We start from the raw sequence: 10,688 nt of genomic DNA, 5'->3' as shown, positions 1-10,688 counted from the left end.
CCTCGACTGCTTTTCAAGGCCACAAGCAGGGAGCTGGATGGGAAGTGGAGCTGCTGGGATTAGAACCAGTGCCCTTTTGGGATCCTGGCACATGCAAGGTGAGGACTTTAGCCTCTAGGCTACTGCAGCGTGCCCCTGAAGCTTAAATTTTTAAATATTCTCGAGCACTTGGGCAGATTGACACAGACACGCATTTGATAAATGGCTGTTAGCAGATGTCTAATTAAAGCTGCTGATTAATTCCCACTTCTCCCTTCAGTGAGCCTGCTTGAAGGGCTAAACAAGCCTTTAGTTGTGATTTCATTTTCCCGTAATAATGCAGCAATCAACTGTTGGTTCTTCTCCCACCTCAGATTTCCTCACTCTGACCTGCCTCCTTCCCGCTTGTCAGCTTGCTTTTGTTCCCACATCAAACTCAAACACACCACACGGCCCTAATCTCCCGGAGCTACGCCTTTCTTCTCTGTGAATGCTGCTTGCTCTCCAGGCTTTTAAAGATTTTTATTTTTGGGCCCAGCACAACAGTGTAGTGGTTAAAGTCCTCGCCTTGCACGCCAGGGATCCCATAAGGGCACCGGTTCTAATCCCGGCTGCTCCACTTCCCACCCAGCTCCCTGCCACAGGACGGCCCAAAGCACTGGGACCCTGCACCCGTGTGGGAGACCTGGAAGAGGTTCCTGGCTCCTGGCTTCGGATTGGCTCAGCTCTGGCCATTGTGGCTGCTTGTGGAGTGAATCATCAGACAGAGTATCTTCCTCTCTGTCTCTCCTCCTCTGTACATCTGCCTTTCCAATAAAAATAAAATAAAAAATATTTTATTTTTATTGGAAAGTGATTTATATTGGCAAGTCTGTTTCCTTCTTATCTGTTACGTTTCTGATTCAGTTAAGTATTAGGCCTTTTCACCAAAACGTGAATTTCATATGCTAATTCAAATGGCTGAGAAGGCGCTGGTGAAATGGCCCAGTGACTAAATCCTTGCACTGGCTCTCCTGGCAGCCACGCTTCCCATCCAGCTCCCTGCGAGTGGACTGGGAAAGCAGTCGAGGACGGCCCAAAGCCTTGGGACCCTGCACCCGCGTGGGAGACCTGGAGGAAGCTCCTGGCTTTGTGGCTTCAGATTACATCAGTTTTGGCCTTTGTAGCCACTTTGAGTGAACCAGCGGCTGGAAGATCTTTCTCTGTGTCTCCTATCTGTAAATCTGACTTTCCAATAAAAATAAGTAAATCTTTAAAAAATTGAGTCCAGAGGCCTTTTATTTTCATCTAGTTATTATGCCATGTATTCATAGGGAATGGGTTTGAAGCTGAGGTGCTCCTCCATCGCTTCTGATCAAGTGGGCATCTCCGGGTGGGGCAGGCTGGGCTTTAGTTTTTTGGTTTTTTTTTTAAAGATTTATTTTATTTTTTATTTAAAAGGCAGATATACAGAAATGAGAGACAGAGAGGAAGATCTTCCATCCGACGATTCACTCCCCAGATGGCCACAACGGCTGGAGCTGAGCCAATCCAAAGCCAGGAGCCATGAATCTCTTCCGGGTCTCCCACGCGGGTGCAGGGTCCCAAAGCTTTGGGTCCGTCCTCGACTGCTTTCCCGGGCCACAGGCAGCGAGCTGGAAGGGAAGTGGGGCTGCCTGGACACAAACTAGCACTCATATGGGATCCTTGCGCATGTAAGGCAAGGACCTTGGCCACTAGGCTATCGTGCCCGACCCCAACAAACATATTACTATCCCAACATTGAGCAAGTAGGGAATACTATATATAATCCCAGTAATATAAGACTGTATACTTTCCCGTCTCTCCTTTCTCCTATTCTGTGACAGGGAGCAACAAGGACCAGTTTTCAGAGCTAGCTCTTCAACTTTACATATTCACTGCCTTTGGAACTCCAAAGTGCGGGAGAAATGCCAAAAATTAGGGAAATGTGTCATTATTATCTTTTATTTATTATCTTTTCACCTCTGTCTGGAAATGCTTCGATCACACACACACACACCTAGACCTCCAAACTCCTTATTGAACTTAAGAATGAATAAAAAGTCTAATGAAAACTCTGTTACTGATAAATTTGTTAGACTTAAAATATCTTGATTTTTTTTCTCTCATTCTTCACTGACAATTCATGTGGGCACAAAATTCACATACGGACACTTATTTTCACTCAGCATTTATAATATTTATTTTAAAGGCCCCTGAAAATGGGGGGGGGTGGTCAGTTACTTCATGATGTTTTAGAGACCCCGACATGGGGCGTTCTGAGGGTGTTACCTAAGTGGTTGTGATAGTCCTGACAGGGTGTTGGTCTCACTGCTTCAGGGTTGAAGAAAATCTTCCCAAGGTCTACTGGTAGACAAAGGCCACCTTAGTGCATCCACAGACCCAGGAGCAGGCGGCAAAACTTGGCCAGAATGTTCCAATCTGATGAGGCAGCTGACATTCCCCGCTGCTCTAGATGAGCTGGTCTTCATGTTCTCTGTGTGTATCCGCACTGTCCACCACACAGGCAACAGCAACTGAGAAGGCCCAGACCCGACAGGGCGCTCCAAAGTCAGGCAACACGTCCTGTGGTCTTCCCTGCAGCAGGGGGTGAGTCCAGCGCTTCTATTTCCCAAACTTGCTTTATTTTTTGTAATTATATTGATAATCTTTGCATAGTTGATTAGGCTATTTCCCAAACTTTAAAACTTAATTTCTGGGACCACTGCAGTAGCCTAATGGCTTCTCTTCCAGCTGCCTACTTATGGCCTGCGGAAACGGTAGAGGACAGCTCAAACCCCTAGGACCCAGCACCCACGAGGGAGACCCAGACACAGGCTCCTGGCTTCTTACCAGTTTAGTTCTAGCCATTGTGGCCACTTGAAGAGTGAACTAGTGGATGGAAGATCTTGGTCTCTCATTTTCTGTATAAATCTCTTAACAATAAAAAATTTAGATCTATTCCTACAGTGAGCATTGTGTCAGGAAGCATTAAACTGGGCCGAGCTCAGTAGCCTAGCAGCTAAAGTCCTCACTTTGCACGCAATGAGATCCCATATGACCACCAGTTCTAATTGCTTCCCACCCAGCTCTCTGCTCATGGCCTGGGGAAGCAGTCGAGGAAGGCCCAAAAAGTTTGGGCCCCTGCACCTGTGTGAGACACAGAAAAGGCTCCTGGCTCTGTGCAGCTCTGGCCATTGCGGCCACTTGAGGGGTGAAACAGCGGACAGAAGATCTTCCTCTCTCGCTCCTTCTCTCTGTATATCTCATTTTCAAACAAAAGTTTAAAACATGAAATTAAAAAAAAAAAAAAGCATTTGGGCCCGGCGTGGTGGCGCAATGGTTAAGGTACTCCCCTTGCACGCCCGGGATCCCATATGGGCTGGTTCTATCCCTGCAGCCCCGCTTCCCTTCCAGCTCCCTGCCTGTGGCCCGGGAAAGCAGTCGAGGACGGCCCAAAGCTTTGGGACCCTGCACCCGCGTGGGAGACCCGGAAGAGGCTCCTGGCTTTGGCTCGGCATAGCATGGGCCATTGCTCTCACTTGGGGAGTGAATCATCGAATGGAAGATCTTCCTCTCTGTCTCTCCTCTGTGTATATCCGCCTTTCCAATAAAAAAATAATAAAAATAAATCTTTAAAAAAAAAAAGCATTAAACCATAGCATGAGGTGCCAGCACCTCAGATGGGAGTCCCTGCTTGCAAACTAGCTTCCTGCTCGTGTGCTGCGAAGCTGCAGACGATGGCTCTGCAGCTCTGGTAGTCCCTGCCACCTCCATGGGAGACTGGATGCAGACCCTGGCTCCTGGCTTCCACTCCACCTGCTGCAGGCATCCGGGAAGTGACCCAGCTCGTCTCGCTCCTTCCCTCTGTCTCTGTGTTGCTGTGCTTTTCAAGTAAATAAATCACTTAAAAATTTCCATTAATTCTACTATTAATACCCTGATTAATTCAACACTCAAATGGGGTTAAGAAGAACGATAATCACACTTTTGTTTTTAATCCCAGGGCTTCTGTTTATGTTGATGTTTGATTCCTCTGCACTTGTCATGTTTTATTTCTCTTCAGTATTTCAGATCTAAGAATAACAGCACAAACCTACAATGCATTCATTATCTGAAATATGTCTAATTAGCAAAATTCAACTTTAAACGCAAATAGCTAAATTATGCACATATATTAACCACACCTTTCACAATTACAGAATCAAGGAGGGTGACCTAGGCTGAATATTCTAACATATCAGCCAGATTTTCCAGAGAATTAAACTATAACTGTGGAAAACGTAATATAATTTTCAAACGAACACCAGATACTTTAAATTTTGAAACAAAATTCAAAATGGTGTACAATACATTAGTTCTTGCTTTAAGAAAAGCTTTGTTATTTGAAAAGTGTTGGGAGAGGCAGAGAGAAAGATCTTCCAGGCATTGCTTCACTCCCCACATGGCCACAACGGGTAGGGCTGGGTCAGGCCAAGGCAGGCCTTGAACTCCCTGGCAGTCTCTCTCCCAGTGCTTTTCCAGGCACATTAGCAAGGAGCTAGACTTGAAGTGGAGCAGCCAGGATTCAAACCACATGGGACTCAGGAGGTGGTTTAACCAGCATAGTACTACCCGCCTCAGTTCTTCCATGGGAGACCTGGAAGAAACACCTGGTTTCTAGCTTTGGCCTTGCCTAGCCCCAGTGGTTGAGGCCATCTAGCGAATGAACCAGCAAATGGAAGATCTCTCTCTGTTACAATTTGTAACTCTTTCAAAATAAATATTCTTAAAAAAAAAAAAAAAACCCTACTCTATAAATGATCACTGGATTAGAATCCTTCCTTTCTATATCTTTCAGGTACAAAATAATTAGGCATGGGCCCGGCACACTGGCCTAGTGGCTAAAAGTCCTCGCCTTGAACATGCCAGAATCCCGTATGGGCTAGTTCTAATCCTGGCAGCCCTGCTTCCCATCTAGCTCCCTGCTTGTGGCCTGGAAGCCCAAAGCCTTGGGACCCTGTGCCAGCAATGGGGACCTGGAGGAAGTTCCTGGCTCGGGGCTTTGGATCAGCGCAGCACTGGCCGTCACGGTCACTTGGGGAGTGAATCATTGGATGGAAGATCTTCCTCTCTATCTCTCCTCCTCTCTGTGTATGTGACTTTGCAATTAAAACTAAAAAATCTTAAAAAAATAAGGCATGTAAAAAGTACCTTACAGCTAACGTGTCATCTAAGAGCTGGATATTAATTGAATGCTACCAGAGAACAGCACATCACTGTTGGCTAACACCTACTCTTCCACACATAAGTTACTGTTATTTCAAGGTTTACATGATTTGAGGTTCAAAAACAGATGATGGCCGGGTGTTTTTGTTTATTTGTTTATAAAGATATACATATTTTTGAAAGTTAAAGTTACAGAGAGAAGGATGGAAAGATCTTCCATCTGTTGGTTCACTCCCCACGTGGCTGCAATAGCTGGAGCTGAGCTGATCCGAAGCCAGGAGCTTCTTGCACTTTTCCCACACGGGTGCAGGGTCCCAAGGCTTTGGGCCGTCCTCCACTGCTTTTACAGGCTACAAGCAGGGAGCTGGAAGGGAAGTGGAACTGCCAGGACACAAATTGGCTCCCCCATAGGATGTCAGTGCTTGCAGGCAGAGGACTGGCCAATTGAGCTATTGTGCCAGTCTTCCATACATCTTTAATCAATAACAACAACAAGTAAAAAAAGTGCAAACCTAAACATTCAAGAGGATACAGATCGATTGCTGCTGGAATATAAGTTATTTCAACTACTTTGAAAAATATGACAAAATCATGAAATTTATCATTAGCATACCCTATGACTCAGCCATTCCCAGAGTAATCCTTTCATATGTATACCACGAGACATGCTGTACTGTTCACATTCCGAAAGCAAGACTGGAAATGCGAATGTTCATTCAAGAAATAATGGAGGGCCCGGCGCGGTGGCGCAAGTGGTTAAGGTCCTCGCCTAGCACGCCCGGGATCCCATATGGGCGCCGGTTCTAATCCCGGCAGCCCCGCTTCCCTTCCAGCTCCCTGCCTGTGGCCTGGGAAAGCAGTCGAGGACGGCCCAAAGCTTTGGGACCCTGCACCCGCGTGGGAGACCCGGAAGAGGCTCCTGGCTTCGGATCGGCAAAGTATCGGCCCGTTGCGCTCACTTGGGGAGTGAATCATCGGATGGAAGATCTTCCTCTCTGTCTCTCCTCTCTGTATATCCGCCTTTCCAATCAAAAAAAATAATAAAAATAAATCTTTAAAAAAAAAAAAAAAAAAGAAATAATGGATAAGTTCTGACACATTTGGCAATAAAAAACCTATAACAGTCACACAACATAACACATGAACTGCAGATACACAAAAACAATACAGATGTTAGTATAATTCAGTATGATGTTGGTCACTTTTTGTAAAGACTAGGAAGCCGGTTGGCACTGTGGCACAGGTTATGATGCTGCCTGTGCTACCAGGATGCCATATGAATGCTAGCTCAAGTCCTGGCTGTTCCACTTTCAATCTAGTTTCCCACTATTGCACCTGAAAAAGCATTAGCAGATGGTTTGAGTGCTTGGCACTCTTTCATCCACAGAAAACGGAGTGGAGTCCCTGGATCCTGGTCTATACAGTGGCCATTTGAAGAGTAACCACCAGATGAAACATCTCTCCCTCCCTATCTCTCCTTCTCTACCCGTAATTCTTTCAAAGAAATTATTTTTTTAAGATTCATTTTACTTTCATTGGAAAGACAGATATACAGAGAGGAGGAGAGACAGAGAGGAAGATCTTCCATCCGATGATTCACTCCCCAAGTGAGCGCAACGGCCAGTGCTGCACTGAACCTATCTGAAGCCAGGATCCAGGAACTTCTTCTGGGTCTCCCACACAGGTGCAGGGTACCAAGGCTTTGGGCCGTCCTCAACTGCTTTCCCGGGCCACAAGCAGGGAGCTGGATGGGAAGCGGGGCCGCCGGGATTAGAACCAGCCCATATGGGATCCCAGTATGTTCAAAGTGAGGCCTCAGCTCCTAGGCCCAGAAATCAATTTTTTAAAATTAGATACACAACTAAACAAAAATATAGTAAAACTCAAACACTGAAATAACAGGATAAAGAGAAGTGGGTGGTGCAACAATGAGCAAGGGACACCTACATCCCAAAGCAGAGTGTCTGATGCTGGCCCTTGTGACTTTGTGATTCCAGGACAGCTTCCTGTTCAGAATGTACCATGGAGGCACTAAAAGCGACTCAAGTACCTGAGTTCCTGCCACAAAGCTGCAAGATCAGAATGCGACTCCTGGACTCGTGGTTTTAGCCTCGCCCAGACCTAACTGATGGATATAGGGTCCCAAGGCTTTGGGCAGTCCTCCACTGCTTTCCCAGGCTGCAAGCAGGGAGCTGGATGGGAATTGGGAAACAGTTGGGACTAGAATTAGCACCCATGTAGAATCCTGGCACTTGGATGTGTCAGATTAGCCTTTTGAGCCATGGTATTTGCCCCACTTTACAGGTTCTAATACATAAAAACATATATATATACATATATATATACACACATACTTGTTATATATATTTGCCTATAAATATGTATTTTATTACATATGCTTATTTATATATTTATACTTAAATATACTTCTTTATTTTGAAAGCCAGAGTTAGGGAGAAGAGAGAAAGATCTTCCATCCCTGGCTTACACTCCAAATGGCCACAACAGCCAGAGTTAATCAAAACCAGGAGCCTTTTCCAGATCTCCTACGTGTGTGCCGGTTCCCAAGGTTTTCGGCCATCCTCTGCTGCTTTTCCAGGCCATAAACAGGAAGCAGGATCAGAAATGGAGCAGCTGGAACAGACCAGTGGCTATACGAGATGGGGTGCTTGGAGGTAGAGGATTAGACAGTTGAGGCAATGTGCTGGCCCCAGGTCTAACGCCTTACATATATCCTATAAACTACAGCTGCTTCAAGTGATTCACCTGTCACTGTGAAGACATTGCCTTGAAAACTGGAGTCACAAAGACTGAGATCTGTCAGTCCACTGTTAACACTATCCAAATGGCTGCAATGGCCATTTGAAAGCCCTTGACAAGAGCCTTCAATTCCAACCAGGTGTCACACTGTGGGGTAGGGGGCCAAGATACATTAATACGAAGTGGAATCAGAACTGGAGCATACATGAACTCCTCCCAGAATCCAGACTAGATCTCTAATGCAATTTTTAATTCTGATATCTTACGGTTCTACAAACCCATAGTTTTTAAATTTTTAAAATTATTAGACAGGACCAGCACCATGATTGTGTTTGGCTGCCACCCAACGCCAGCATCTCTGACACTGGTTCAAGTGCCTGGCTTTCCCTCTTCCCATGCTGTTCCCTACTAGTGTGCCTGGAAAAGTAGCAGCAAATGATTCAAGTACTTGGTCTCCTGCCACTCACATGGAAAATCTGGGTGATGATCGTTCCTCCTGGATTTCGAGTGGTACAGTCCAGGACATTGTGGCCATTTGGAGAGAGAACCAATATATGCAAATTCTCTGTAACTCTGTCCTTCAAGAAAATAAACCTTTCAAACTAAATGAAATCATCAGACAGAAAGAAAATTGATACTTTGGCTCACTCCCCAAAGGCCCCAAGTGAGCTAGGACATGCTGAAGCTGGGAGCCAGCAACTCATCCCAGGTTTCCCATATAGTGGCAGAACCATTGACTGAGCCATCATTGCCTCCCAGGAGCTGTATCAACAGCAGTCTGGAGTCAGGAGTTGAACATAGGCACTCTGATACTTGGACAAGGATATCTTCTTAATTACTAGGCTAAATCCCCACTCCAAGACAGCAATTTAAAGTAGGTTAAAAGTATTCAAGGCTTCAAGGCAAATGCAGTGATCTGATCCTAAGACCTTTAACCCTAATAAGACCAAAAAAAAAAAAAAAGAAATAAAGAAAAACACAAAAGACAAAATGTGCCTTCCTCTCAGTTGGGAACAATCAACTCGAGCATCTGGAACTTTCAGGATTAGTTCTGTCACCAGTAACTCAAGGGACAGAATGTTTCTTAACAATTCCTCCCTCGGGATAGTGCAAAATGGAGTCAACAATTCTAAGTTTGTCTTCAAGAGTACCTGAAAGGACAGAAGCAATGTGGATGATGATCCAATGCCTTTCAAGATTTCATTTTGGGGCACGGCATGATGGTGCAGTGGTTAAGATCCTCGCCTTGCACGCCCAGGATCCCATATGGGTGTCGGTTCTAATCCCGGCTGCCCTGCTTCCCTTCCAGCTCACGGCTCGTGGCCTGGGAAAGCAGTCGAGGACGGCCCAAAGCTTTGGGACCCTGCACCTGTGTGGGAGACCTGAAGAGGCTCCTGGCTTCGGATCGGCATAGCATCGGCCGTTGTGCTCACTTGGGGAGTGAATTTATTGGACGGAAGATCTTCCTCTCTGTCTCTCCTCTCTGTATATCCGCCTTTCCAATTAAAAAAAAAATCATTTTGTAGAAAAAGTGCTCCAATGCTTTTATCCCTTTGAAATGTTATCTAACGGTCCAAAATCATGTTAATCCCGTGAGGTACTATGGGTATTCCTTCCCTGAAGTCTCCTTGACTGTTGCAGGTGTCATATAAATCTTGCTTTGCTGTCCCCAGCCGCCTGCAAACTCAGATTACACAGCATTTCTCAAATTCTTGGTGTCATGTCACTAATTCAACTAGAATTCAACTCAGACTCAACTTCAACCCTGCGGCCTCACCTGGACAGGGTTACACTGGAAGCTGTCAATCTCCACAGAATTCCAGAAGTCCTCCCTCCCCTGGGTAGGAAATCTGCATTGAGTGACCCTTAGATCAACTGGGGAAACTGCTCTGCTGTTAGTCATGTCCCTTTTGGACCAGCAGGGGGCACAGTCACTTCAAATGGGACAACTCCCTAGCAGTGCTTTTACTAAGATGAAACCACAGCATTCACTTCCTTTAGTGATATTCTCATTTTTTAAAAAACTTCTTATTGCAAAGTCAGAGACAGAATTCCTCTATTATGTAAACAACACTAACTATAGGAAAAGCACAAGATTATACATTCATCTGGGAAAGAAAAAGTGAAAAAAATAAATTCAGATTGTATATTTGTGGTAGGTAGTCGAAGTTTTTTTCATTAGTTTCCTAAAAAGGACAAATTGTAAATGTGTATCTTAATAAAGAAGGAAGATACAAATATCTCATCAGCAGCTTCACTGTCTAAGTGGCCAGAATGGCTGGGACTGAGCAAACAAGGAGCCCAGAGCTTCTTCTGGGTCTCCCACACAGGTGCAGGGTGCCAAGGCTTTGGGAAGTCGCCCATTGCTTTCCCAGGCCACAAGTAGGGAGCTGGAAGGGAAATGGAAAACCTGGAATACAAACCAGTGTGCATTCGGGATCCCAGAATGTGCAAGCAGAGAATTTTAGCCACTAGGCCATCACGTAGTGCCCAAGGGAATTACTTCATGTCAAGTTTAACTGAATTTGTCAGGCTCACTTACACTGGTTACAAATAATAGAAAACCCAACTTGTGGAAATTCTTAGGAAAAATGTCTTGAAATACCAGCCATCAAACAGGATATTTGAAAATGAGTTACAGGATTTTTGGAGTGCGATTTGATTAATATGAACTTTCAAGTGGATTTGTAGTCTTTTGTCATCACTAAACTATTAACATGCTGACACTTTAGTCTTTTAAA

The sequence above is a fragment of the Ochotona curzoniae genome, unplaced genomic scaffold, assembly GCF_017591425.1.
Source record: "Ochotona curzoniae isolate NIBS_2020 unplaced genomic scaffold, NIBS_Ocur_1.0 scaffold_2453, whole genome shotgun sequence".
NCBI classification, from domain to species: Eukaryota; Metazoa; Chordata; class Mammalia; order Lagomorpha; family Ochotonidae; genus Ochotona; species Ochotona curzoniae.
The sequence above is the reverse complement of the archived record's forward strand: the minus strand, read 5'-3'. Positions refer to the sequence as shown.